General features: G+C 44.3%; 1 protein-coding gene across 1 annotated transcript in view; it reads left to right on the forward strand.

The window, feature by feature from the left end:
* Positions 1-5534: 5534 nt before the first annotated feature.
* The window catches only part of ZNF385C (zinc finger protein 385C), a 295990-nt gene continuing 274462 nt past the window's right edge, over positions 5535-27062 (forward strand). Inside the window, exon 1 of the mRNA XM_066585843.1 lies at positions 5535-5586. The gene's annotated coding sequence lies outside the window, so the exon portion shown is untranslated. The remainder of the gene's footprint in view (positions 5587-27062) is intronic.

A 27062-nucleotide genomic window follows, 5' to 3' on the forward strand; every position in this document is an offset into this window, starting at 1 on the left:
GCAAGAATCCCGCTAGTGAAAACGAAACCTTTGAAATCAATGGTTTTGTTTTATCCTGTAATCACAGCTGCATAATGGGACAAAAGCACACCCAAGTGTTTAAGCCCGGACAACACACGGACTCAGTGAATTAAACTGGTATATATAGACATGTGGTTTTTTTCTACCTAGACCAATGATCCAGATACAAAAAAAATTGAAGCATATCCTATTTTTGTGCATTTTCACAGACCGAAATCTTCCATTAAAGTCTAAAAAAAACGTAGTGAATACATATTAGTATCCGTGTTCACAGGTTTTTTGTGCACCCCGCTTTCTGTGGGTTGTGACAAAACTGACATTATGGATTTATGACAACAGATCCACGAAATGTGGAAAGCACGTCGTCTGCGTTTGTGTTTTTTTGTGTCTATTTTTTGCAGACACAACATGGACACGCTCGTCTGAATAAGCTCTTAGGACTTATTTGGACAATTGTGCCCAATTGTGGTCCGTTCATAAAAACCAGACCAATTTTAATTTGTGTGTACGCCCATGTTACATCTGTATGCCTTGCCTGTGCGCAAAAATACCTGGTGCCACACAGAACTTTACTAAGCAATTCTTTAGAAAAATTGGCCATCCTTTCGCTTTTTACGAGTGCTGAAAAAAAAAATGGTTGAAACATGTATCACACGAGGACACATTCAATGCGTATGGATGTCACTCGGATGTACAGGTATGAAAATCCGGCAATTTTTCAGTGTTTGAAACACGCTGTGGATTCAGGCTGCGGATTTCAACCCATGAAATACGAGAGTTAAAATCCGCAGCAGATCTGCTACAAAAGCCGCAGCCACATCTGAACCATTTAGGGGCGGATTTAGCCACTGCGGATGTCCGAGATATTTTTTTCAAGTTTCTCTGTGGAAAGCTCACAGAAGATACACCATGTGTGAAGCCGCCCTGATGGTACCTTCACATGTAGCGGAAATAGTGCGGATTTTCTGCAGTTGAAAATCCACACTAAAAACGCATAAAAATCGCAGCATTGGTGCACACTTTGATGCATATCCACAACAGACTTAGGGAATGGGAACCAATGACAGCTGCTGGAGAAAGGAGGTAGGAGGGAGTTTAGCAGCATGACTGCTTACCTCCCTCCCCCTTAGGTCCGCCCCTCCCATTGCAAACAGAGGCAAGGCGGAGGGAGGGGGCAAGAGTTTAGCACACTAGCTCCCGCCCCGCCTTCTCCCCTTGCAGAGAGTCGGTGAGGGGGAGATAGCTTAGCGGAGCTAAGCTGTCTTCCCTCCACCCGACAGCATATACGCCGAGCCCGTGCATCACATGGCGTATATTGGAATCCCACAGCGGGATCCGGCCCTGGGAGCAATAGTGTCTGCATGTACCTGTTACTTTCATTTCATCTGTACTGCGGATGGTCCGCACGGCGAGCGAGTTTTTTTGGTGAAACTCCTGCTTTTCTCACGTCATAGCTAGGCGCAATGTGATTGCGGAAGGGCCGCAGATCGGACGACTTCCATTGATTTCAACGTAAGCCGTCAGTGCGGAATACGCACAAAAGTTGAGCATGCTGCGATTTTTACTTTGCTCGTGGTAAATGCGTATTTGCGCATTTGTTTTGTTCATGCATATTTGCGCATGAACAAAGTTTGAAGAGCAACATAATAAACCTGTTGCGTGGGTATCTGCAGGTAATTTTTGCAGATACAAGGACAGTTCTCACACGCGACACACTCTTTACGTGAAATTTAATGGCTATTTAACCCTTTCTAATCCAATTTTGGTTTCAGGGTTTCCTAAAAGGCTTTCTCTTTTTGCTGGTATACAACGGTACCATCTGCTGGCTGAAGCCAGTGTGTGTGCGCCAGAGAGGCTCCGACAGCGGAGTGGCTGGCAATAGACGGTAAGAATACCCTGTCGGACGTCTTCTGACATTGGAGCTGTACAAGCTTCAATCAGAATGTGGGAAAACGTCAGACTGTGGATTGGAAAGGGTTAAAGCCTAATAAGGTCCAGCTGCATTCTTTTCCTGAATTTTGCACAGTGGCACACCCTTGCTGTTGCGTAATTTCACACCTGCCATAGACTTCTCTGGCAGTTTCGCTGCACAAAACGCAGGGAAATAGAGCAGGAAAATGCGCTTATGAGAAGGAACAGACTGAAAGCAATGGGTTCTATTCTCTGTTTTTAGCGTGCACCGATTTTGTATGCCCAAAAACGTGCGCAAACACGGCCACATGGATAAGCCTGCAAATCAATTTAAATTGAAGGTAAAATCTGCTGCAAATCTGGATCGAAGTCTGCAACAAAATCAACAGCAAATCAGCGATGTGTGAACATATATGGGCTAATAATTCCCGCGATCCAATGAGAATCTGAACGATTATCGCTCAATCTAAATGCGTGTAGAGATTGAACGCCAAACAATAATTCGTTGGCTTATAGTTCGCCGATGACATGATGTTCTCATTCCCTTTTTGTGCGTGCACATTCCTCACGTGTGCAAAAAACAGGACCTGCTCTCCTTTGTGTGCATTTGTGCACCAAAGCTCCCCATAGATACATCACAGAAGGGGAAACATAAAAACAATCACAGAAAACGGCCATATACTTACTGACTAAGGAATGCATATAGATGCATCCTTTCACCATGCGGGTAGCTTGGTGAACTACATGTATCAGAATGGTCTGGCACCCTGTATCCACTCTGTGTGGGAGTATACACCAAGCAGCTACCCCTCTCTATATCAAGAGGCTGTGTGAGTGGCTGTCTCATCGGTGTCCCTCACAAGTGCAATTAGCTCCCTCATTTGGTAGTCAGCTACCTGCATGTTGAGAGGATGTATCTATATGCACTCCTTAGTCAGTAAGTAGTATATGGCCGTTTTCTGTGAAAGCTCCCCAAAGAAGTCTATGGGAGGTGCGCAAATGTGCGTGCAACACACTGTGCAATACCGTGAAAAAAAGTACACATCTAGAATTCATTAGGGGGGGGAGGGAGAGGGAGTGGGGGGAGAGGGATAGGGGAAGGGGGAGGGGAGGGGAGAGGGGAGTGGGGGAGAGGGGGGGGAGGGGTGGAGAGGGGGAGGGGAGAGGGAGAAAGAAACCTAGAAAAAGAAAAAAAAAAGGCTCGGGACCCTGCGTCCCACATACAAAAATGCTCGAGTCTCCCATTGTAGTCAATGAGGTTCGTTCCTCGAGTAGAGCTCTCGAATTTTACGAAAAGCTCGACTCTAATAACACGGACTCCAGCATTTGGGTGCTCGCTCATCTCTACAGCCGCAGCATGTCAATTCCTTTTTTTTTCCTGTTGTGGCCTCTCTTCTCTCTATGGGGGAAGAAATCTGCAACAGAATGCCGGCGGCCGAAACGCTCCAAAACCCGCAGCAAAATGCCGCATGTTTTGAAGCTGCGCCTTTCCCGCAGAAGTCTCATGGCTTTTCTTTGCCAAGCCGCTGGATTTTTGTCCTATGGGAACCCAGTCTTTGAATAGAACCCATTGATTTCAATGGTTTACATGAGCGAGTATTTTGCATGCCCAGAAAAACACGTGTGTGAACAGGCAAAAAGTACAGTACTATGCGCAGACACGCACGCAATCTACCTCTTTAATCTCATTCATGCGCCAAAATGCTGTGCAGCGGATAGCGCTTTTGCGCATATACTTGTGTAAAGCCACCCTTAGGTTTTAAATGAATATGTTTGTGAACTTTTTTGCACGCATGAAACTCGCGTCCGCAAAATTGTGATGAAGCGAACCTATGGATTTTATTGGGTTCATTCTTGTGAGCATGTTTCTCGTGCGCAAATCCTGTGCACGATAAAAGACATGACCTGGCCTATCTTTCTGTGTGCGTCACAAAAAACTGCCATAGAAGTCTATGGCAGGTTAAAAAAAATAAACCAGGGGAAGGGTGTGACCCGGAGTACAACCCTTGTTCATGCGCAGATGCGCTCCGTTGCGGCGAGCGTATTAGTACATAAGTCAGTCTGCTGAAGCCCTGAGGCGTAAACACACGGCTGTTTGCAGCGCCTATGGCGGACGTGAAAATCACGGTCGCAAAAAGTGCCGAATCGAAACCATTGATTCTCGCGCGATATTACTACAAGCGCAAAAAGATAGGACTTGCCCTTTCTTCCGTCTTTTAGTCTCTCGCTCGCAATAGTGCGGAGTTTGAACCGTTGCGGCGAGAGTAGTTGCGCATGTGCGCGTGTATTTAAGCCCTGAAGCTGCTCTCACACAGGATGCTTTTTACAGCGGCCTCGCAGACCAACGCTTGAATGCGGTGTTTCTAGCGTCCCGATTTTCCAGCGCTGTCTGCTCCATTTTCGTGTTTCTTACTGCACCCCATCACCGTCCTGCAGCAGGTATGCGCCATGTGGAGGCGGCTGCATGCGCCAGTGTGCGCTCCGCGTGCGCTCGGTTGCGAATCGCCCGCATCAATAAGCCTTTAGGGTGCTTTTAAATGGAACGAAAAATCATTCGAACGACCGCAAGATCACAGAGATCTAAATGCCGCGTTTACAGATCTAAGTAATCGTTTACGTCTTTGGCATCCAGCGGGCCTCGCCGTGAGAACCTTCATGCCCGCTGTGGCCTATGCAACAGAAGGCACTGCCCGAGGTGCCCACTTGCTGAGGAAACACCCATGCACCTCTTCTGGCAGTGCCCTTTGGCACAGGCCCTCCCGGACGCCCTGGAACATGAACTCAGACACTCTGTTCCTAGGAGCAGCCCAGCGCACCATGCAGCACTTTATGGACTTTTTGCTGGGACTCCCACAGTGGAAGCCACCCTGGCACCTCATGAACCGCTTCAAGGATGCCTTATGGCTGGCAAGGAAGCGACTCCTCAGAGGATGTCCATTCAGGACTGCCCAGCCTGCTCAGAGACTACTCCATAGTGGACTGCCCAGGTATGGACGAAGAGGAGGACTGCCCCCCCCCCCTTCTCCTACCCCCTCCTTGGTTGCCCTGTGCATCCCCCTCCATGCCCCTTACTCCCCCGACTCCCCTAGCACTTGGCTGTGGATGGTTGTAACAGGGCAGCGGTGCTGTGTGACCTCCAGCGCGGGATGAGAGGGTCCCCATGGGTCACACAGACCCCACACAGTGTGCATGGATGTACCAGTGCTATCTGACTGCACCGCGGTATAACGTACGCTGCTTCTGTTACCACTGACTGTAATAAAGTCACAACCAAGAAGCCCCTTCCCCGGCCGCAGGAGGAGCAGCGTGTGCTGCAGGCTCCACTTATAACCCGCCACATTCATAACTCCGGCCGCTCTGACTGGAGCGGGAATCACCAGCAGCAGCGCTGAGGTGACAGGAGCCGCGGGTAGTGCCGGCAGCAGCGCCCCCTGCAGGTCTCCTCCCTGCGGCCAGCTGTGCTGTGAGGAGAAGACGGATCCCGGAGGAGGCTGCGTGCAGCTGTGGAGACGGCGGAGGACGGCGGGCAGCAGGTGAGGGGGACAAGTGTGTCCGCGGACATTACATGCCGGCCACCAGACCTATATACCCCGCCTGCTGCATGTACAGCCCGCACAGCGCAGAGGATACACTGAAGAAGAAGTATCTAAGCAGGTATCTAAGCATGGGAATAGGTGTCTGCCTCCGTATAGACAGTCATTGTAGGGGTCAGGCTATGTATAGGATGCTCCATAGGGGAGATGCAGGGCTTGTATCTGAGTATATATATATACTTGTCAATTCAATGGATGGAGTCATATTCATAGCAGGGTGCATGTATCTAAGGGTGTATCTAAGCAACCTTAGATGTAGCATGTATCTGTATATATATGTATATGCTTCATCCATAGTATGTATAGAAAAGTCAGTTCAATGAATGGGCCATTATATGCCTCATGTTATACACAGTTTATTAGCATATCCGTAGCACAGTGCATGTATCTAAGGATGTATCTAAGCAGCTGAGCGACTTTAAATGTAGCATGTTAATGTATATATATATACACGTGTGTTTAGAAAAGTCAGTCCAGTGAATAGATCATTTTATGATTCATTGTATACGGCTTTATAGCAGATTGATGGCAGGGTGCATGTATCTAAGGGTGTATCTAAGCAGCCATGGTTATGGCATACTGTTACAGATTATCATCCAGCACGATATATATATATATACTGGATGAAGTCTTCATATGCTTCATGTTCTACACATGCTAATGAGTATGTTCATAGCAAGGTGCATGTATCTAAGCTGGTATCTAAGCTCCTGTATGTCTTGCATGTTGTGAGGTCAGTTATTATAACCATATTATGGTGCGCTCCCCTGAATGTACATGGGAGCGGGCAGCTCGGTGACAATCAGACCATTTCCCCTGCAATGTCACATGTGATCGTCACGCGTGTGCAAGTGGTTTTGCAATGAAACCTCGCGGTTCAGGTTTCCGTGCGACTTTCACGTACGTTTTTCTTGCGCGTGACAATCGCAACGCGGACCATGAGTAACCTGCCGGAGAACACATCGCAGTCACACGCTAATCACACGCGATGGGTTTTTCTTGCAGCAGAATAGGACCTGGCGCCATTCTTCACTCTTGGACGATCGGTCGGAGGGCGACATTCCTCGCGGGTATTAACCCTTTGGTATCAATGGCTTCTTCTCACTTCGAGTTCTGTCCGTCTCCCAGTTGGATAGAACTCACGCGGGATCGGTGCCCGTGTACATACAGCCTGAGGGCTTCTTCGCGCGACCGTGTTTGCGCGGACAGAATCCGCACAAGCAGAACACAGAGAATGAACCCGCTGATTTCATTGGCTCTGCTTTCATGTCATGTTTTGCGCGTGGACATAAGTAGGACCTGCCCTATGGAAGTCTATGGGAGGGGCGCAAATACAGAAGGGGAAGCGTGGAATACTGCGCAAAACGAGGGGAAAACAACGCATCAGGCTACTAAGCCTTTAAATCCACGGAAAGGATGTGTGGCACCCGTGTGCTAACTAGCCCCGCTGCGCAAAAAGTAGAGTAATATGTGCAGATACACGCGCCAATGTACCTCACCCTTCCTCGTTCATGTACGTTGCGCTGCGGCGAGTGTTTACACGCATACGGTTGTCGGAATAGGTCCTAAGTATGTATCTAAGTGCCTTTAGCATGTTTTCAAAAAATCAGATGAATCAAGTCATTGTGTGCTTGAAATTGGATTGTGTTTTACATATCAGAGTGTTTGTATCTAAGCAGGTATCTAAGCTCATATATTTATAGCATGTTGTCAGGTCGGCGAATGAATGAAGTCATTATTTGCTTCATTTAATACACATGCTTTTACATGGGTGACTACATTAAATGACAATGGGTGTGTATCTAACATGTATCTAAGCCCCTACAGTATGTCTTTAGCCTATTACAATGTAATCAAATGAATGGAGTCATTATATGCTTCATGTTCTACACATACACACACAGTATTATATCCTGTTCAGTTGGGGAGTATATGAAATAACAAGGGGTGTGTATCTAACATGTATCTAAGCCCCTACAGTATGTCTTTAGCCTATTACAATGTAATCAAATGAATGGGGTCATTATATGCTTCATGTTCTACACATACACACACCGTATTATATCCGTTTCAGTTGGGGAGTATATGAAATAACAAGGGGTGTGTATCTAACATGTATCTAAGCATTTATGTTAATTGCATATTTTAAAGTCATCAAATGAATGCAGTCATTCTATGCTCACATTATACGTAGTATATACTAAGTATCAGGTCAGACGTCATATACCGTATACTAAGTAACCGCAGTGTGTATATCCAAGCAGGTATCTAAGCACCACTGCTGGATACGTATTGGCAAGTCAATAGAAGCTTCCTATTATATCCTATATACTACTGTAGGTCAGAGGTGACGTATACAGAATAGTGGGGATGTATGTATCTAAGTAGGTATCTAAGCACCCATGTTTGATACTTACTAATACATGAAGTCACTATGAGCTTCCAGATATAAACAACATTGTATCTAGTAGGTGGGGGGGGGGGGGGGTGACATATACTAAATAACAAAGATGTATCCAAGCTCTGCTGAACATTAACCCCTTCATGGAGCGGTAATGACGTCATATGAGGTGAGGCAGGACATACAGCTATGTACTATGGACCTATATCCATCATTGTGCACACCAGGTAGCAGAGCTGTGGATATGGCAGATTCCCTAAAAATGATGGGATATTATGCTGTTCGGCGCCGGATCAATAGAAGATAATGATTGCGGGACGCTTCAGATGTTCGGTGCGTCTCATGCCGATCGATTCTCATCCGAACATGTTCCTGAGAGCGCCGATTGGTCATGTGATAAGAGACATATTACTAGAATGAGCAATATCGTTCTATACTCATATCACAACTGGTTTGGTTGCCCGTATCCACCAATCACAGCGCTCTTGTATTCCGTTTTTTCGCAGTCTGATCATTCATGTTTATGGACCAAAATGGCCCATTCCAAGTCCATGGAATCGCGTAAAAAGACCGCCAATGCGTTACATGCGTACTGATTGCAGTTTTTACAAATGTTGCCAGGAGATGGGGGGGGGGGGGGGGAGGATATCGATTGAAAATTCTTCCTTTTTTTTTTGCACGTGTGAAAAACGCAGCGCAAAAGCAATAGGGGCAATTTACAGTGCGCCTTTTACAGAAAGAAACTGCATACGCCCGTGTGAATGAGCCTTAAAAGGGTATTCCCATTTCGGTTTTCATACCCGACATTGGAAACCGCTGCTGTAACTGCGGGCAGGAAAAAAAATGTCCCATGTTTGCGCGTTCCCTCGTAACACCTCGCCCATTCTTTTCGGCGTGCGAGGTGCACACGAGCGCGATGCGATGAAAACAGTGGGAAATATTTGCTGATCCTCCGGCGCGGCTGAAAGCTTTTAGCCGCGCCGGAGGATGGTTACCTCCCTGAATTAATGCAAGACATTTTTGACACAAGACGCATCGCATCCGCGGGGAAATCGCACGTTCCTGAGCGTGATACCGGTCCGAGTTTCATGGCCTGATATCGCGTTCACCTGTGTGGTTAGCCTAACTGCCAGGATTCCCCACAGATTACAGCTGATCACTGCGGGTTCCACCGGCGGGACCTATTTTTGTCTGCTTATTGTCAAGGCACCCTTCTAATAAGTAGGGATCATCAAAAGCAAAGGATGCCTTTAACAAATTAAAGCTGAGCTCTGATTGGCTGTTATGGCAACAAGTTTAAGGCCCCATTCACACGGGCAGATTTTCTGTGCATACTCCGTCCGTTTCTTTACAGTCATAACATGGATAACATACAACGCCATCGATTTGCATTGATGTATTCAGACGTGCGTATTTTTGTGCACGTGTTTTACCCGCGTAACAAAACCCGCAGCGTGGCCTATTCTAGTCCGTATCATGGAACGAAATCGTCCAATAAAGTCTATGGCATTGTGTAAAATCACAGAAAATACGTAGTTGAAAGTGAGATTCAGCGCCCTTTTTACACGTCGCCAGGAAACAGCGGGAAAAAAAGTGTCATCGATTGGGCCTTCTTGTATTTTCGGACATTCCGTTGGGCAACTGAGCCCAAAAGGTGGAGGGCGGCATCATTTAGCAAAACTGTCTACCATAAGACGGTCCTTGTTGGCCATAGCAACCAATCACAGCGCAGCTTTCGTATTACCTCAGCAGCTTGAGAAATGAAAGCTGCGCTGTGATTGGTTGCTCTGGACAACAGGGACCGTCTTATGGTGGACAGTTTGGGTGAATGAACATTTTTTTGAGTTTGTTTCCATGAAGTTTATGTCTCTGAGTGTCAGTAAATGGGAGCTATGAGGGGTTCACATCGGAAGATGTCATGTGATGGCGATCTCCGTACTGCGCCGCGGAATATGTTGCGCTCGAAAAACATCAGGAAATAATTTCAGGCAGACGACGTCATTTAGAAAAATGGCGCCATACCGTGGAGCGGGGCACACTGACGTGTTTGTGTGTTCTGTAACGTTCTTGCTGCCCAGCACATCTATCACCAGTACCGGATGGGCACTTTGGAACGAGACCTTTAATATGGCGCAAATTTATCAAGATGAAGAATGCCAAATCCTACCAGTATATTTGGCGCAACTCATGACATACTAGCGTAGACGAACGCCTGTGGTACGTGTACGCCTGTATTTAGCACCGCACATTGGTGTTACACTTCCTTCAAATGTCTTTTTTACTGGTGTTTTTTTGTGGTGTTTTTGGGGTCACATATAGGTTTTTAAGGGCATTTTTTTCTGTACAATAGCCTAGGGGAAAACAGCGGAAAAATGCCAGAGCCAAAGAATACTTCTGTTACGCAAAATGCAGCATGGACCAAAAAAGACGCAGTTAAAGTCAGAGAAAAATGCCACCAAAAAAAGCATTTTAAGAAAATTTAGTAAACCGCATACTTACGTAAAACTGTGCGACTTTTGGTTTTTTTTGCATGCAACTTGGTATTTCATTAAAAGTGGGTAGGGTTTAGCGAAAAGTGTGAATGTCGTCACTTGCCTGCTGTAATCACTATCGTTTAACCCAGAAGCTGTTGTATACCCCCGCTGAATTCTTAGGGCGCCCACCCACTAGCGTTTTTTTTCACTGCGAAATTCGCAGGTTTTTTTTTTCTGCAGGGGGTCTACGGGACTTGTAATGTAAAAATCGCGATCGCGCAAAATCGCGATTTACCGCGATATCGCGATTTTGCGCGATCGCGATTTTGGCTTTGCATGTCCCATAGCCCAAAGACCCCTGCAGAAAAAAAAAAACGCTGCGAATTCCGCAGTAAAAAAACGCTAGTGGGTGGGCACCCTTATAGAAGTGACGATGCCGTAAGGGCCAACAGCCATAACAAGAGGCATAAGCTTGTTATTACATGTTGTCGCACCTTGGTCGGGGTGGGTGCCCCCTGCTGAGACTTGTGGCAAGTAGAACCTGCCGTAGATTTGTTGTGATTTATGCCAGTTTCTAGTGTAAATCCCAATGTCCACAGGCAGCTTTGATTTACGGAATCCACGTGGGGCACCCGTGCGGACAATTCACAGTTCAAGCCACCCATAGGGAAACATTGGCGTCCGCAGCTGAATTAAAGCAAGGGGATTTAATCTGCAGATCTTTGGATGTACATGCTCCATTTCAGTGCGGTTCCCGCACATTGGGAATGGGCCGCGGATTCCGCGGGAAAGCTGGAGTTCGGGGAAAAAAACCCTCTATTGCCCATGCACGCTGGTTGGCGCTTCTGCACACATCCGCACTAAATAAAAAAATAGTCCATTTAGGCCTCATGTCCACGGGCGGGTCACATGGGGAATCCGACCCTTCCGTGGAGGTGAGGCCTAAATGTTAATGAATTTAACAGACAGCAATGTCTCCTCCTCTCCTGCCGAGCCCTGTCCTCTATTTTGTTTTATAAAAGTGTTGAGGGCGGCGCAAAATGCAGGAAAGTTGTACATTTTGGGGCAAAAAACTGAATTTTTAACGCCAGAACGTATACTGTTTTATGAATATCATTCTTTGCGTGATAACAGCCTTAAGCCGCCTTCACACAACCATATGCGTTTTTACCTTCACCTGCATGCACCTTATTATCACATGAATGAATAATTGCCACAATCAAGACCCAAACTTTGGCCGCTTATTTACAGCCATTCACACGGGCCGCTGCTGTGTATCGGCAAAAACAACGCAGTAGCAATGAAAACCAGCGATCGCTGTAAAATGCCCAAAATGACCAATAATAATGGTTAAATCAGGCCAGCTGTCTTTTTTTCCCAGCGTTGTACGCCGGGTAACTCCCTTACCCTCCATTTTTTTCCAGCTCCCATTGAAGTCTATGGGAGCTTCCTGCGTATCTTGGCAAAAGATAGAGTAAGACCTTATTTTTTCACGGCGCTTATAAAATCGGTGACCGAAAACGGTCGCGTATGTGCTATTTGTCCTGGCGCGATTTTTCTTTTTAATGCACCTAAAAAATCGTTCATCTGAATCAACACATTGGAATCCAATGTTTTCTATGGTCGTGATTTTGGGGCGATTTTTTTTCTTTTTTTTTTTTTTTAACGCAGCTAAATACTTGCGTAAATAGGGTCGTATGATCATTGTGACCCATTTTATTGATGCCTCTTTTGTTTTTCTTTCAAACCTGCCGCACAAGCATATTATAGAACAAGATTAAAAAAAGGCACACACAGCAAAGCTTCAGTTTTGGGATAAAATTCTGTTACGGCACCAAATAGGGCGGGGGGTGGGGGTGGGGGGGTAGAGTTATACTGCTTGCAGTTGTTCTTCTCTGCCATCTCTCTGATCCGCCAATTCCTGGTCCCAGTTTCGGCCATCCTAGATGACAGCATTCATTTTTTAACTACCTAATGCACACTTTGCACTGCTCTTTGATAGGGCAGTGTTGGTCACATGAACAGCTCTGGCCTATTAGAGAGCAGGTACAGTACAAGGGTAGGCTAGCACTACCAATGCACAGTGGGGATTGCGTTGGTCATCTTGGATCCGGCATAGTAGAGGGACTTGAAAGAAGAACTGCAGGTAATATAGTGGAGGAACTTCAAAGAAGAACTTCAGGTAATATAGTGGAGGGACATCAAAGAAGAACTGCAGGTAATATAGTGGAGGGACATCAAAGAAGAACTGCAGGTAATATAGTGGAGGGACATCAAAGAAGAACTGCAGGTAATATAGTGGAGGGACATCAAAGAAGAACTGCAGGTAATATAGTAGAGGGACATCAAAGAAGAACTGCAGGTAATATAGTGGAGGGACATCAAAGAAGAACTGCAGGTAATATAGTAGAGGGACATCAAAGAAGAACTGCAGGTAATATAGTGGAGGGACATCAAAGAACTACTGCAGGTAATATAGTGGAGGGACATCAAAGAACTACTGCAGGTAATATAGTAGAGGGACATCAAAGAAGAACTGCAGGTAATATAGTGGAGGGACATCAAAGAACTACTGCAGGTAATATAGTAGAGGGACATCAAAGAAGAACTGCAGGTAATCTAGTGGAGGGACATCAAAGAAGAACTGCAGGTAATACAGTGGAGAGACATCAATGAAGAACTGCAGGTAATATAGTGGAGGGACATCAAAGAAGAACTGCAGGTAATACAGTGGAGGGACATCAAAGAACTACTGCAGGTAATATAGTGGAGGGACATCAAAGAAGAACTGTAGGTAATATAGTGGAGGGACATCAAAGAAGATCTGTAGGTAATATAGTGGAGGGACATCAAAGAAGATCTGTAGGTAATATAGTGGAGGGACATCAATGAAGAACTGCAGGTAATATAGTGGAGGGACATCAAAGAAGAACTGCAGGTAATATAGTGGAGGGACATCAAAAAAGAACTGCAGGTAATATAGTAGAGGGACATCAAAGAAGAACTGCAGGTAATACAGTGGAGGGACATCAAAGAAGAACTGCAGGTAATATAGTGGAGGGACATCAAAGAAGAACTGCAGGTAATATAGTGGAGGGACATCAAAGAAGAACTGCAGGTAATATAGTGGAGGGACATCAAAGAAGAACTGCAGGTAATATAGTGGAGGGACATCAAAGAAGAACTGCAGGTAATATAGTGGAGGGACATCAGAGAAGAACTGCAGGTAATATAGTGGAGGGACATCAAAGAAGAACTGCAGGTAATACAGTGGAGGGACATCAAAGAAGAACTGCAGGTAATATAGTGGAGGGACATCAAAGAAGAACTGCAGGTAATATAGTGGAGGGACATCAAAGAAGAACTGCAGGTAATATAGTGGAGGGACATCAAAGAAGAACTGCAGGTAATATAGTGGAGGGACATCAAAGAAGAACTGCAGGTAATATAGTGGAGGGACATCAAAGAAGAACTGCAGGTAATATAGTGGAGGGACATCAAAGAAGAACTGCAGGTAATATAGTGGAGGGACATCAAAGAAGATCTGTAGGTAATATAGTGGAGGGACATCAAAGAAGAACTGCAGGTATATAGTGGAGGGACATCAAAGAAGAACTGCAGGTAATATAGTGGAGGGACATCAAAGAAGAACTGCAGGTAATATAGTGGAGGGACATCAAAGAAGAACTGCAGGTAATATAGTGGAGGGACATCAAAGAAGAACTGCAGGTAATATAGTGGAGGGACATCAAAGAAGAACTGCAGGTAATATAGTAGAGGGACATCAAAGAAGAACTGCAGGTAATATAGTGGAGGGACATCAAAGAAGATCTGTAGGTAATATAGTGGAGGGACATCAAAGAAGAACTGCAGGTAATATAGTGAAGGGACATCAAAGAAGAACTGCAGGTAATATAGTGGAGGGACATCAAAGAAGAACTGCAGGTAATATAGTGGAGGAACATCAAAGAAGAACTGCAGGTAATATAGTGGAGGGACATCAAAGAAGAACTGCAGGTAATATAGTGGAGGGACATCAAAGAAGAACTGCAGGTAATATAGTGGAGGGACATCAAAGAAGAACTGCAGGTAATATAGTGGAGGGACATCAAAGAAGAACTGCAGGTAATATAGTGGAGGGACATCAAAGAAGAACTGCAGGTAATATAGTGGAGGGACATCAAAGAAGATCTGTAGGTAATATAGTGGAGGGACATCAAAGAAGAACTGCAGGTATATAGTGGAGGGACATCAAAGAAGAACTGCAGGTAATATAGTGGAGGGACATCAAAGAAGAACTGCAGGTAATATAGTGGAGGGACATCAAAGAAGAACTGCAGGTAATATAGTGGAGGGACATCAAAGAAGAACTGCAGGTAATATAGTGGAGGGACATCAAAGAAGAACTGCAGGTAATATAGTGGAGGGACATCAAAGAAGAACTGCAGGTAATATAGTGGAGGGACATCAAAGAAGAACTGCAGGTAATATAGTGGAGGGACATCAAAGAAGAACTGCAGGTAATATAGTGGAGGGACATCAAAGAAGAACTGCAGGTAATATAGTAGAGGGACATCAAAGAAGAACTGCAGGTAATATAGTGGAGGGACATCAAAGAAGATCTGTAGGTAATATAGTGGAGGGACATCAAAGAAGAACTGCAGGTAATATAGTGAAGGGACATCAAAGAAGAACTGCAGGTATATAGCCCACTTTGGTCCCGGGACAGAACTTTATCCTGAAAACGGTGGATCGCTTTACCAAAATATGGCGCAATCGCCTGGTTAAATATAACCCTTTATGCCTGTGCCTTGGGATAAGTGCACTTAGTGTATGTCTAATGGTGCATGGTACTGTGTCTCAGATTCCAGACTGTGCGGTTACTTGCTTATAGGAAATTCATGAACGGAGAGAATTTTTCTGAACTACAAGAAGTTCTTTTTTGACGTTCATTCATGAATTAGCCCTTGTCACTTCAAAAGGGAGTGTGCTTGGCGCAGGCAGGGCACCGCCACCCTTGCTGGAAGCCGATGTTTTCTTATGGTCCTTCAAGACCAAACATTGTCCAGGTATGATTCCCGTTTGTGAAGCCCCCACCAGGAGCGCAGTTGTTAGGTCATATTTTACACCCATATGGAATAAGTTCCCCTAATGCAGGCGATCCATTACACACTTGGACAAATTACAGCTCCAGGCTCTTTTCTTCTTGATAGAATGAATTACCCTCAATTTAAGCAGTCAGAATACAGCCCGCTCTCTGTCTGAAGTCTCTCCTCATGTGAGTAATGCATCCTGGCAGGCGTTCAAAAATAAGACCATTTCACTCTTTTACTTCGCTCCTGACAGTCTTGTGCCAGCTTCGTAAGAAATACCTTTCAGATGCATTCGCTTGCGCCACTTTAATGCCAGTTCCAGGTAGTTCTTGCATTGCAGGCTAGAATTTAATTGGAAGCTGCGCGGAAGGGAAGCGTATATCAGGGGGAGCGGATAAGATGCATCGCCTCTGTGCCGGAGGGTGGCAGGCTGGGAGAGTTTTACTTACTGGAAGGAATAACTTCCCAGTAGAGGAGCTCTAGCTCCATAAATCGTACAATTCTCATGTGTTTCTATGGTTGGACTTTGAAAAAAAAGTAGTTTTTACTGCATTTTATTATTTATGATCATTTTCAAAATAATTTTATATACTATGGAACTGAATGTAGTTCTGGGTACATTATTAACTCCCCTAAAATATTTACTGACCTATCATTATAAAAGTGTCCAAAAATGACATTTTATGGGGAGCCTGTACCGCCACTAAATCACCATACAAAGGGGATGCAGCGCTCTACAGAGACCCCAAACTGCTTCCTAAGGGCTTATTTACACGTCCATATATCGGCCGCGTCTTCACGCCCGGCCGATATGCGGTGTCCCTTTCTGCAGGGGGAGGAGGCGGGCCTGGCCAGGAGCAGTGCACTGAGCTCCCACCCCCTCTTCGCCCCTCACCACTGTTTGCAATAGGAGGGGTGGGATGGGGCGGAGCTAAGTTCAGCCCCCTCCCATTGCAAATAGTGGCTAGAGGGCAGGACCTCAGTGCACTGCTCCCGGACCGCCTCCTCCCCCTGCAGAAAGGGACACTGTAAATCGTCCGGGTGTGAAAACCCGCCCGATATACGGACGTGTGAATAAGCCCTAAGGCTGACTCACGCGGGTGTATGTGGCCAGTGTATTATGCGCATATTACGGGAGTGGCCCATTGATTTATATTGTGCCACTCACATCTGTGTTTTTTTCATGCATATATTACGTACGTGAAAAAGAAAACAGCATGTCCTACTTTGTTGCTAATTACGTGCGTAATGTGCACCAACATAGGCTTTGGGGAATTAACATCCGGAGCAAATAGGCATGAAATGTGTATTTGTCGTGTGCTGCATATGTTATGTAGGTGAAAAATATCCGCTTACCGTGTTTCCCCAAAAATAAGCCCCTGTCTTATATTATTTTTTGCCCCCCCCCCCCCCAAAAAAAACGGGGTCCTATTTTCAGGGGGTGTCTTCTACTTACCTAGCAGTTGCCGTTCAGGTCCCACCTGCTGAGCTGCGGCGCTCCTGCAGGTTTCTGTGTAGTCCTCAATGCTGCCGGAGGATCTTTTGCTGGCGACGGGGCTTGAATACCCCGCCTTCAGCAAGCAAGTGCTCTGATTGGTTCATGAGCGCCGCCTCAGCCAATCAAAGATGGCGCTCAATGAACCAATCACAGCCATTCAATGATGTCATTTTTATTATTATGCACAATAGCCAGAGCCGCAGTGTAAAGCATGGGGGTAAGACTAAGCAAAACTTTAAGTTGCAAACGATACATGAAGTTTATTTCAGACTACAGTTTTCTATTTTCGTCTCCTAGCAATACGTCGGCCATAGCCGTTTAATTTTTATGACTACTTCGCCATTTGAGGCCTTGGTTTTTGCTGGATGAGTTTTGGAATCTTTAGGTATCATTTTGAAACAGGAAACAGAATGCTCGACTACTTCATTTACATACATGAGCCTTCAAGTGAAGTAGAAGACCTTATAAAGAATATGACTACATTGTTAAAGCCTGGGTGATTATCACCTGAATGATCATATGAACGTTCATACCCGGTCATTGCCCTATGTAAATATGCCTAGCGATCGAAAGGCAAACAAGCGCCGCCGCTGCCTCTATTGGACCACATGATTGCTGGGTGTTCCCTGCTGTGACAATCTGATGTTGTGATGGCTCAGTGGTGACAGACGGAGGCGGAGGTGTGCTGTATGCTGCCAAAAAACAAACCTTACTAAACCATAAATTATATTTACAGCATATCATTCCAGAAGTGGGTTAAGTAAACTTAAACATTACATGATAACATTGTGTATCGGTACTCTCCTCTTAAAGGGACAGTAATCAAATATTGCTCACAATTTCCAGCTTAACACATCATCCGGTATAACATCTCTCGAGTTCAAGTGGCAGCGGTTAGGCATATGGCCTTTCCAAATATACCCGACCTGGCATGAATTTAGCAACTCTCTAATAAATGGCTCCAATACATTTACATCCAGGGCTCTCGCCATACTTTCACTCATACTGGCAACTGCTGGGATTCTACGTCCATCATTGTGTAGAAGCTCTTTGGCTACGCACACTTAGCACGCCATACAGCCCAGCATACATGGGCTGTATACATCTCTGACAACATTTTGGAACATTACATATGTGCAGCATCCGAGGAGCAGGTCTCGGCCTCAGAGATGGTGGGTATTAGAGTAGGGCCTTGTCACGGTGGCACTACTCCCACCCGGAGGGTAACTGGAGAACAAGTCCCAGGGGCCGAGGGCAGGCTATTAAATGGAGTTGGTTGCTTACTTGATTCTGTGGTTGTCACGGGTGATACCACCGTTCCTTCCTCCATGGTGAAGCTACAGATGTAATAAAGTCCACACACATGCTGAATAGTGAAAACACAGCATTGCCGGGAACAGTCGACAACTGAAAAATTAACTTGAAAATACTCGCATCGGTTACAGGACTTTAGATTTCAATAACTGTAGTAAACACACCAGTGCAGATAGCGGTGATTTGGACAGGGAGGCAGACACAGGATGACACCGGGTCCACAGTCCAAGTTATCTGTGCAGCACCGCTCATGGAAAAGATACCCATTAGGATGACACAAACTCTCTACCGGTCACTCACACATCTTGTAGGACTGGAAATCTGCACAGCGAACTTTACGTTTAGGCACACTTTAGGGTAGGGGTCCTAGGGAAAGACTTATAGGCCACCTCTCCTCTTCCTTCATCTTCACCACATGCAGGTTGAAGGTACCTGTATGCGGATAGCACTCCACCAGACCGCTGTCTCTCCAACTCCAACAACACTCCAGGCAACAGACCAAAGACATAAAGCAACAAGCTCAAAAAAGGCCAATTATCTACCTTGTAAACACATTTATATCACAAAGTCACATGACTTACAAAAGTTACATTTCCAAACATAACCTAAACAGTAACCCATTCAGTGCTGCAGCTAGGCAATACACTCCATAGTCATGCAACATAAAACGTATTGACAATACACATAAGCACAGGACCACATAGATCATCTAGAACCTTCCAGAAACTTTCCTACATGAACTTCTGTACACTACATATGCTACATATGCCTTTGGACTGAACTGTAAAACTGCAGACTGGACTCAGAAACAGTGGACATAACTGAGCAGTAGACATAAACGCCACGCCACCCACGACCCGGAGAAACCAGACCGAACAGCAGAACTGTGAAATGAACTTTATACTCACAGACAGACATAAAGCAATGACTGACAAATACTCAAAACACTCACCTGCATACATACACACATAGCCAGATGTAATAACTATAGAATGTACGAGTTAGTTGTATTAGTTCGTATTTTGGCCAAGATACTTAAGCCTGCAAGCCTGACTTAAAGGGTCCTCATTGTCTTTGGGGGTCCAAACACTAATGAGAAAACTAACCCTGGGAAACCGGCCTGCAATGCGGCGCAATTGCCCCAATAGGGACGACCCCGTGCTGGAACCTAGGGAACTACCTTGTTCAAGATGATAAACGACTCACCATAAGACAGTTCACACTACGCGTATCGAGAGCTACACAGACACACAGGAGCATGACACTCTTCACATGGAACATCCTGAACACTGCACAGACACCTCATGTCCAGCGCATGCACAGAAGATACAGAAGACTGCACACATGAAGGAATACAACACAGTTCACACTGAACACACTGAAGCCTGCACAGACAAGCAGGAACACAAAACTGCTCACACTAGAACAAACCAGAACAGACACGCAGAAGCATGACACAGTTCACATGGAACGGAACCTGCACAGAGCTACAGGAGCATGACACTGGTCACACCAGAACAGACAGGAGAAAGACCAGCAGCCTCTAGCAAAGGAGCTGGTATATATATGAGCACAGACTCTGGGGATTGGCTGGCTGGAGCAAGACACATCCAGCCAGCTCAATCATTCCACACCTGTGGGTGTCTGCTGCTGAAAACCTATGTAGTACAACAGATCCCAGCAGCAACCCTAACACCCCCACTGTCAAAAAGTTTTTTTTAATCTTTGATCTGTGTGTCCTCCCTTTCAGTTTCATCCCGTTGCTTCTAGTCTTTCCTTGTACAAATGAGAATAGGGCTGATCCCTCTGCAGTGTGACAGCCCTTCAGATATTTGTAGACAGCTATTAAGTCTCCTCTCAGCCTTCTTTTTTGCAAGCTAAACATTCCCAGATCCTTTAACCGTTCCTCATAGGACATGATTTGCAGACCGCTCACCATCTTGGTAACTCTTCTCTGAACTTGCTCCAGTTTGTCTATGTCTTTTTTTTAAATTAGGGTGCCCAGAACTGGACACTGTATTCCAGATGAGGTCTGACTAAGAAAGAGTAGAGGGGGATAATGACCTCACATGATCTAGACTCTACGATTCTCTTAATACATCCCAGAATTGTGTTTGCCTTTTTTGCTGATGCATCAAACTGAGTAATATTCAGTCTGTGCTTTTTTCATCTTTCTTGCCCAGATGTAGGACCTCGCTTTTCTCCCTGTTAAATACCATTCTGTTAGATACTGTTTCCCACTGTTCAAGCTTGTCTAGATGATTCTAAATCCTCCCTCATCTCTAGTGTTAGCTATACCTCCTAGCTTTGTATCGTCCGTTAATTTTATGTTTCCCCTCAATTCCCCCCTCTAGATCATTTATAAAAATGTTGAACACCAATTGGCCCTGGACAGAGCCTTGTGGTACCCCACGTTAGACATTCTTCCAGTTGAATGTGCAGCCATTTATGACCACTCTTTGAGTACAATCGCTCAGCCAGTTGTAAATTCACCTAATAGTTGCCTTGTCAACCCCATAGTTGGTCATCTTTTCAATATGGATAGTATGAGATACTTTGTCAAATACTTTACAAAAGTCAAGATATACTATATCTACCGCATTTCCCTAATCCACCTAGTCAGGGATTCTGTCATACAAGGAAATTAGATTAGTCTGGCATGACTTATTTATTACAAACCCATGCTGGCTCTGGTTAATTACTCCATTCTCATCCATGTACTTGCATACATGATGCTTAATAATTTGTTCAAAGATCTTTCCTGGTATATAAGTCAGGCTCACAGGCCTGTAGTTTCCTGGATCCACCTTCTTCCCTTTTTTGAAGATAGAGACAACATTTGTCCTTCTCAAATCTTCTGGGGCTTTTCCTATTCTCCAGGAATTTTCAAAGATTACAGCAAGTAGTTCAGCAATTCCCTCTGCTGCGTACTTTAGTATCCTAGGATGTAATTCAACTGAATCTGGAGACTTGCATTCATTTAAGCTAGCTAAGTGTTCCCTCACCATCTCCCTGCTTATAGATAGCCTGCATTCTTATATTCCCCCAATATCACAGGGAAGATTAGTTGATGTCAAATCTACTTTCTGAGAGAAAACAGATACAAAAAACGTATTTAAGCGTTCGGCCCTCTCCGCATCATTTTAACCAATTTTCCATTTTCATCCTGTAAACATCCTACAGCATCTTTTATTTTTCTTTTGCTTTTGACATACCCCCCAAATCCTTTTCTATTGCTTTTGGCTTTTCTTACAAACCTTGATTCATTATTAGCTTTAGCTTTTCTGACACTTGCCCTACAGTTTCTGCAGACCGCATTATTTTCTTCTTTAGATATTCCCCCCTCTTTCTATTTGATAAACATAATTTTCATTCATTTTATTCCATAACATTTTTTTAGCATGTGTTTAAGGGCTTTCTCACACAAGTGTTTTTTATCATGTATTTTGCACACGGCTTTTGCACATTTCTGTCCTTAAGAAATCCAGCCATTGGATCCTTCCTACCCGCTTTCTGAGTCCATTAACCCTTTAAGGACCAGGCTGTTTTATACCCTAAAGACCAGTCACTTTTTAGGGATTTTACCCATGTGGTGGCTTAACTGCCTTTTTTTCCCCTTTAGCTATCAAAATTATTTTTGCCACATTTTTTGTGACATATAGGGCGATTTTTTTTTTTAAATATCTTTTTCACTGACTTTTTTTTCAGTTTTTGAATTTTAGTGGGAGTAAAAAAAGCTAAAAAAAAGATTTTTTTTTTTTACATTTATAGTTATTTTTTAAATTAGTATATTTATGCTAAAATAAAGTATGGGAACGGGTTCCTCTTCTTGTTTCAGACATTCCACCAAGTTTCCGTGATGCCTATGACATTAAATTAAAAGAACGAATGTCACATAGAGAACTTTTAGGACCTCATGGGGAATATATGTATATATATTATATATGTATATATATTCCCACCCATGCTGAGAAAAATAAAGAGTTATAAATATAAAAATATTTGAACTTTTTGAACACTTTAGGAGGGGTTCACACCTCCATGATTGAGAGCAAGAAAACAGAATTTCTGCCCAAACAGATATGTTTTATGACAGAACTGAACAGCGCCAAATGGACCCCAATGACTTTAATGAGGTCTGACTGGCTTCTGCTATGCTCTCCGAAATTCTCCTGTATAAGAAAGCACAGCATGCTGTGCTATTTAATCTGGGGATTTTGGACGGGTCTGCCTTGTAGTTGGATGTCAGCAGAGCCTTACCCCTAAAAAACCCCCAAAATAAAATAATAATTATAAAAAGGTATTTAAAACCCCCTTTGTGACCTGAAAAAAGCACAGCAAAAATTATTTTGGCAGCCGAACAAATAAAAAGGCCAGTTAAACCAAATATTACAAGCATTTACTAGAACAGGCATGTGAACACTGCTAACAAAGTCCTCTTTAATACATTGGGAATGCTAGCTGGATTTATACCTTATAATGTCCAGGCTTTGTTTTTTATATGGTACAGTTTAGCCAGTTTGCATCATCCTTGGTTTTTAAAGGTGTGTAACTGAAGTGAATGGGAGCTGTGCCTGCAATACCGCATCTGACCACTGTGCAGTGTGCAGAGCTATCTGCTTCCTGCTTCATACAGAGTCTCAGCAGCCTGGCGAATAGCCTTTCCAGACTCCTGCCGATCAGCTGTGGATAGGTCATCACTTTTAAAGAGCTGGAAAATCCCTTTAAGTGTTCCTCTAACATAATGATACTTGTATTGTAAAATATTGTGAAGAAGTTTTGCAGTGAAGACAATAAACGTATTATTATTCATTATGTAAAATACTTCCCACAATGGTGTAAAGAAGAAGAGGACACAACAAGGGACAGGTGAGGGAGGGGGTCATACAAGTCCTATTATATGAACACCAAGCAGAAGATTGAGAAGAGACATAATGGACGACAAACATCCCCACTACTTCCAGGGGGGCGTAAAATAACTCCTGCCGGAAGGGTCTTAGCCGTTGCTCTAAAGGAGATAAAATGAGGCAGAAGGTATTTCGACAGCTGATTTTTCACTAGAAACTTTTTTCATTTTCAATCAGTCTGAACAATCGCCGCATGTTTTATTCATGTTTTTACATTTTTAATGCTCTTCCTAATAAAATGGAAATCAGTAACAAAAGCTCCATATATAACAATTTCTGAGAGATTGCAAGTAATATTTCTTGTAGTAATTCATTGTATTTGGAATATTAAAAACTTGAAAATAAGGAACATTCCTTTTTTTCTTATTTGCAGAGTTAATGGTCTGCTCAAGTGTCGCTGATGGTTTTAATGGTAAGGGCCACAAACTGGCTGTACAGTTATAATAAATGGTGTCCACGTAATACATTTAATATGAAATGCGCTATCTTTGCCGGACAGCCGTTTTTACGCATCGGAATACGCCCATCTGAACCAATGTATTGGTTTCCATCAGATGGGTGGCGTATATATGGGCCGGTCGTGAAAACACGGCTGATTTCGCTCGTGTGAAAGAGCCCTTATACACTTAGATTTCTAGCAGGCGTTTTATGAATGCCTTGTTGTTTATGATTGGTCTATGAAGGGTATTGTTGTGGGTAACTGTTAGCGACCGTCCATACTGCTTTTTCGATTGGCACTAATGAGGTTTCATCTGATGCATTGGCTTTTACGGCGCTGTATTAGTGAATTTGCACCGGTATGCCGTTCCGGGTGTAACAACAGCTCAACAGACAGAACTTCGATCAGCTCCAGTACTAACTACCAACATTGGAGCTACCTCCATCCCTGCAGTTTAAACTTTTTGATGCAATCGAGAGGTTCCAATGGGTTGCCTAATAATGGCCTCCAGGTGAGCCATCTATAGTGGCCTATTAAGCCCTGCCAGAGACTTTCATCATGTGGAAATACTGAAGTATTGTCCTATATTCTATCAACTGATAAAGTCCGAAAATGGGACAAAAATGAAAAGTAAAAAAAAAAATAATAAAAAATGTAAAAATATAAAACAAACCCCTTTAAGATAAAAAGCTCAAACCCCTTCTCTTCGATGCGTTATTATGTAAAAAAAACAAAATTGGTATTGCTGAGTTCATAATGGTCAAAATAAAAAAGTTAGTACATTCTCAAACTCACACGGGAAACACCGTTAAAAGAAAAGTATAAGAAATGTGGCCAAAATTACTAATTTGTGTATACCCACCTCACAAAAAAATGGAATAAAAAACGTTAAAATATGAGCCCGGGAATACGGATTTCAATTTTGGGTTGTATTTCCTATAAGGGATAGAGAGTAAAACCCACTTGCACAGTTGAAGAGTAGCATGTGATAAGCAGAAATCCTTCTGCATCTAAGTCCTGCTGTGACTGAAGTAAGAAAAGCATGTTCAAAGTAGCCGCCTCCTGCTATGATGAGGCAGATAGATCATCCAGGAAGTCGTCCACTGTTGTTTGCAGGATATTCAGGTACCAATCCGCGTTGAGAGTCTCTGGAATGAACACAGGTCCAGCGACGGCTCCATGTATCGTAGCAGAAGGAGGCCACTTCAAGTATGTGTTCCTTACTTCAGTCATAGCAGTGGTCCCATGGGACTTAGAGAGTTATGGAAAGCGGATTTCTGCTTCTCCCATGCTACTTTTCAACTTAGCAATTTGGTTTTACTCTCTCTTACAGGGGCCACAACACAAAATTGAAATCCATGTTCTGGGGACCCTCAGGTGCCTGTGCACCATACCATAGAGTAGTGCATCCATGCCTTCCTATTCAAGAAGGCTATTACTATTTCAATATAGACATCTTTAAGTACCAAATTAGGCCGTGTCCTTGAAGGGGTTTTCCAGTGAAATACTATTGATGACCTATGCGCTTGCTTAGGACTCCGACCGATCAGCTGAGCGGGCGCGTGTTGTCAGCGCCGCAATAACACAGAGGTTGGAGTGGAAGCCTCTGCGCTGACCTCTGTGTAGTAGCTGGCGCTTGTAACTGCAGTCACAGCTCTCATAGAAATCAATGAGAGCCATGCGTGCAGTTCCCAGCGCCGTGCCACTACACAGAGGTTGGCATGGAGGCTTCCGCTCCAACCTCTGTGTTATTGCGGCGCTCAGTGACGGACCCCGGCCGATCAACTAATTTATGACCTATCCTGATGATAGGTCGTCAATAGTATTTCACTGGAAAACCCCTCTAAGGGGTTAAGGAAAAATGTACGAACGGATACTTCATAGGTGAACAACCAAGTGGCATCCTAGCCCAGGGATAGAAAATATAGCATGGATGTACCAGTGCAAGACACCAGAAACTGGTCGCAGGTAGGTAAGATGGTTGATGATTAGAGATGAGCAAACACAAAAATGCTCGAGTCCGCGTTATTTGAGTCGAGCTTTTCATAAAATTTGAGAGCTCTACTCGAGTAACGAACCCCATTGGCTACAATGGGAGAATCGAGCATTTTTGTATGTGGGCTGTCGGGTCCCGAGCTTTTTTTTTGGTTCTCTCTCTCTTTCTTGTTCTCTCTCTCTCCGAAACATTTGCCGTTTACACGCACGCTGCATCACGGCGAGGATCCAAAAACTGGGGCGGGGTCAAACACAGCATGATGCTCGTTCAAGTAACGAGCACCATCGAGTACGCTAATACTCGAACGAGCATCAAGCTCGGCAGAGTACGTTCGCTCAACTCTATTGATGATTTGACTTCCTATAAACCTCAAATTTAATTTAATTTTAATTTTTGCCCATCTTGTGAACAAGAAATAGTGTTTCAGGAACTAGTTCGGTAAATAAAAGCCACAGCAGCAGGTTGGCATTTAGGCCCATAGTCTGGAGTATCTCAGAAAACATGCTTTGCTCTGGAAGAAGATATATGTAGATAGTGAAATCCCTGAGAGGTCTGTTGCCGTGAATCAATGGGATTTATGTTATTCCAGTATATTGAATAAAGTCCTATGAAAGAACGACTATCAAAGAATGAATGCATACTGTGTTAGTGAACAAACATACGGTAATTGACATCTTAATTTAAGCAAGGAGTAATCAACATCGGAAAAGTCATACCTCCCAACTTTTTGTAGGGTCAAAGAGGGACACTTACAGTTCTTTGTCTAAAATATCCCATTTTTCATTGCATATTTACAGAATTGAGTCACATCATTATGACTACCAGCTAATATCCAGAGTAACCGCCGTGTGCCGCACAGACAGCAGCTAGAAGGGCTGGACGTGACTCAATAAGATGCTGGTAGGTTGTCTCAGGTATCGGGAACCATGCGTCCAACAGTTGCTGGAGGGTGTGTGAGGGAGGATCCATAGAGCGAGCACGATGATCGAGGTGGTCCCACAGATGCTCAATTGGGTTCAAGTCTGGGAATTAGGGAACCAGAGAAGTACTTGGAAGTCTTGGTCGTGCTCTTCCAAGCACTGTCAGACATTTTTAGCCATGTGACATGTCACATTCTCTTGTTGAATGATCCCATCTGGTCAGGGAAGATAAACAGCATGTATGGGTGTATGTGATCTGCAAGGATGGATTCATAACCAGATCAGTTCAGAGTGCCTTCCACATGGATGAGTGACCCAGAGAATGCCACAAAAAAATTCCCCAGATCATAACGCTGCCGCCACCGGCTTGTGTTCTTCCAGCAATGGTTGGAGGGTGTTTGTTCTCTGATGTTCATCGCCTGACACGCCAACATCTATTTGTTTGAAGAAGCAGAAAACTTGAATCATCAGGAAAAGTAAACCTTTGCCATTCAG

This window comes from Eleutherodactylus coqui, chromosome 13 (assembly GCF_035609145.1).
Source record: "Eleutherodactylus coqui strain aEleCoq1 chromosome 13, aEleCoq1.hap1, whole genome shotgun sequence".
In the NCBI taxonomy this organism is placed as follows: Eukaryota; Metazoa; Chordata; class Amphibia; order Anura; family Eleutherodactylidae; genus Eleutherodactylus; species Eleutherodactylus coqui.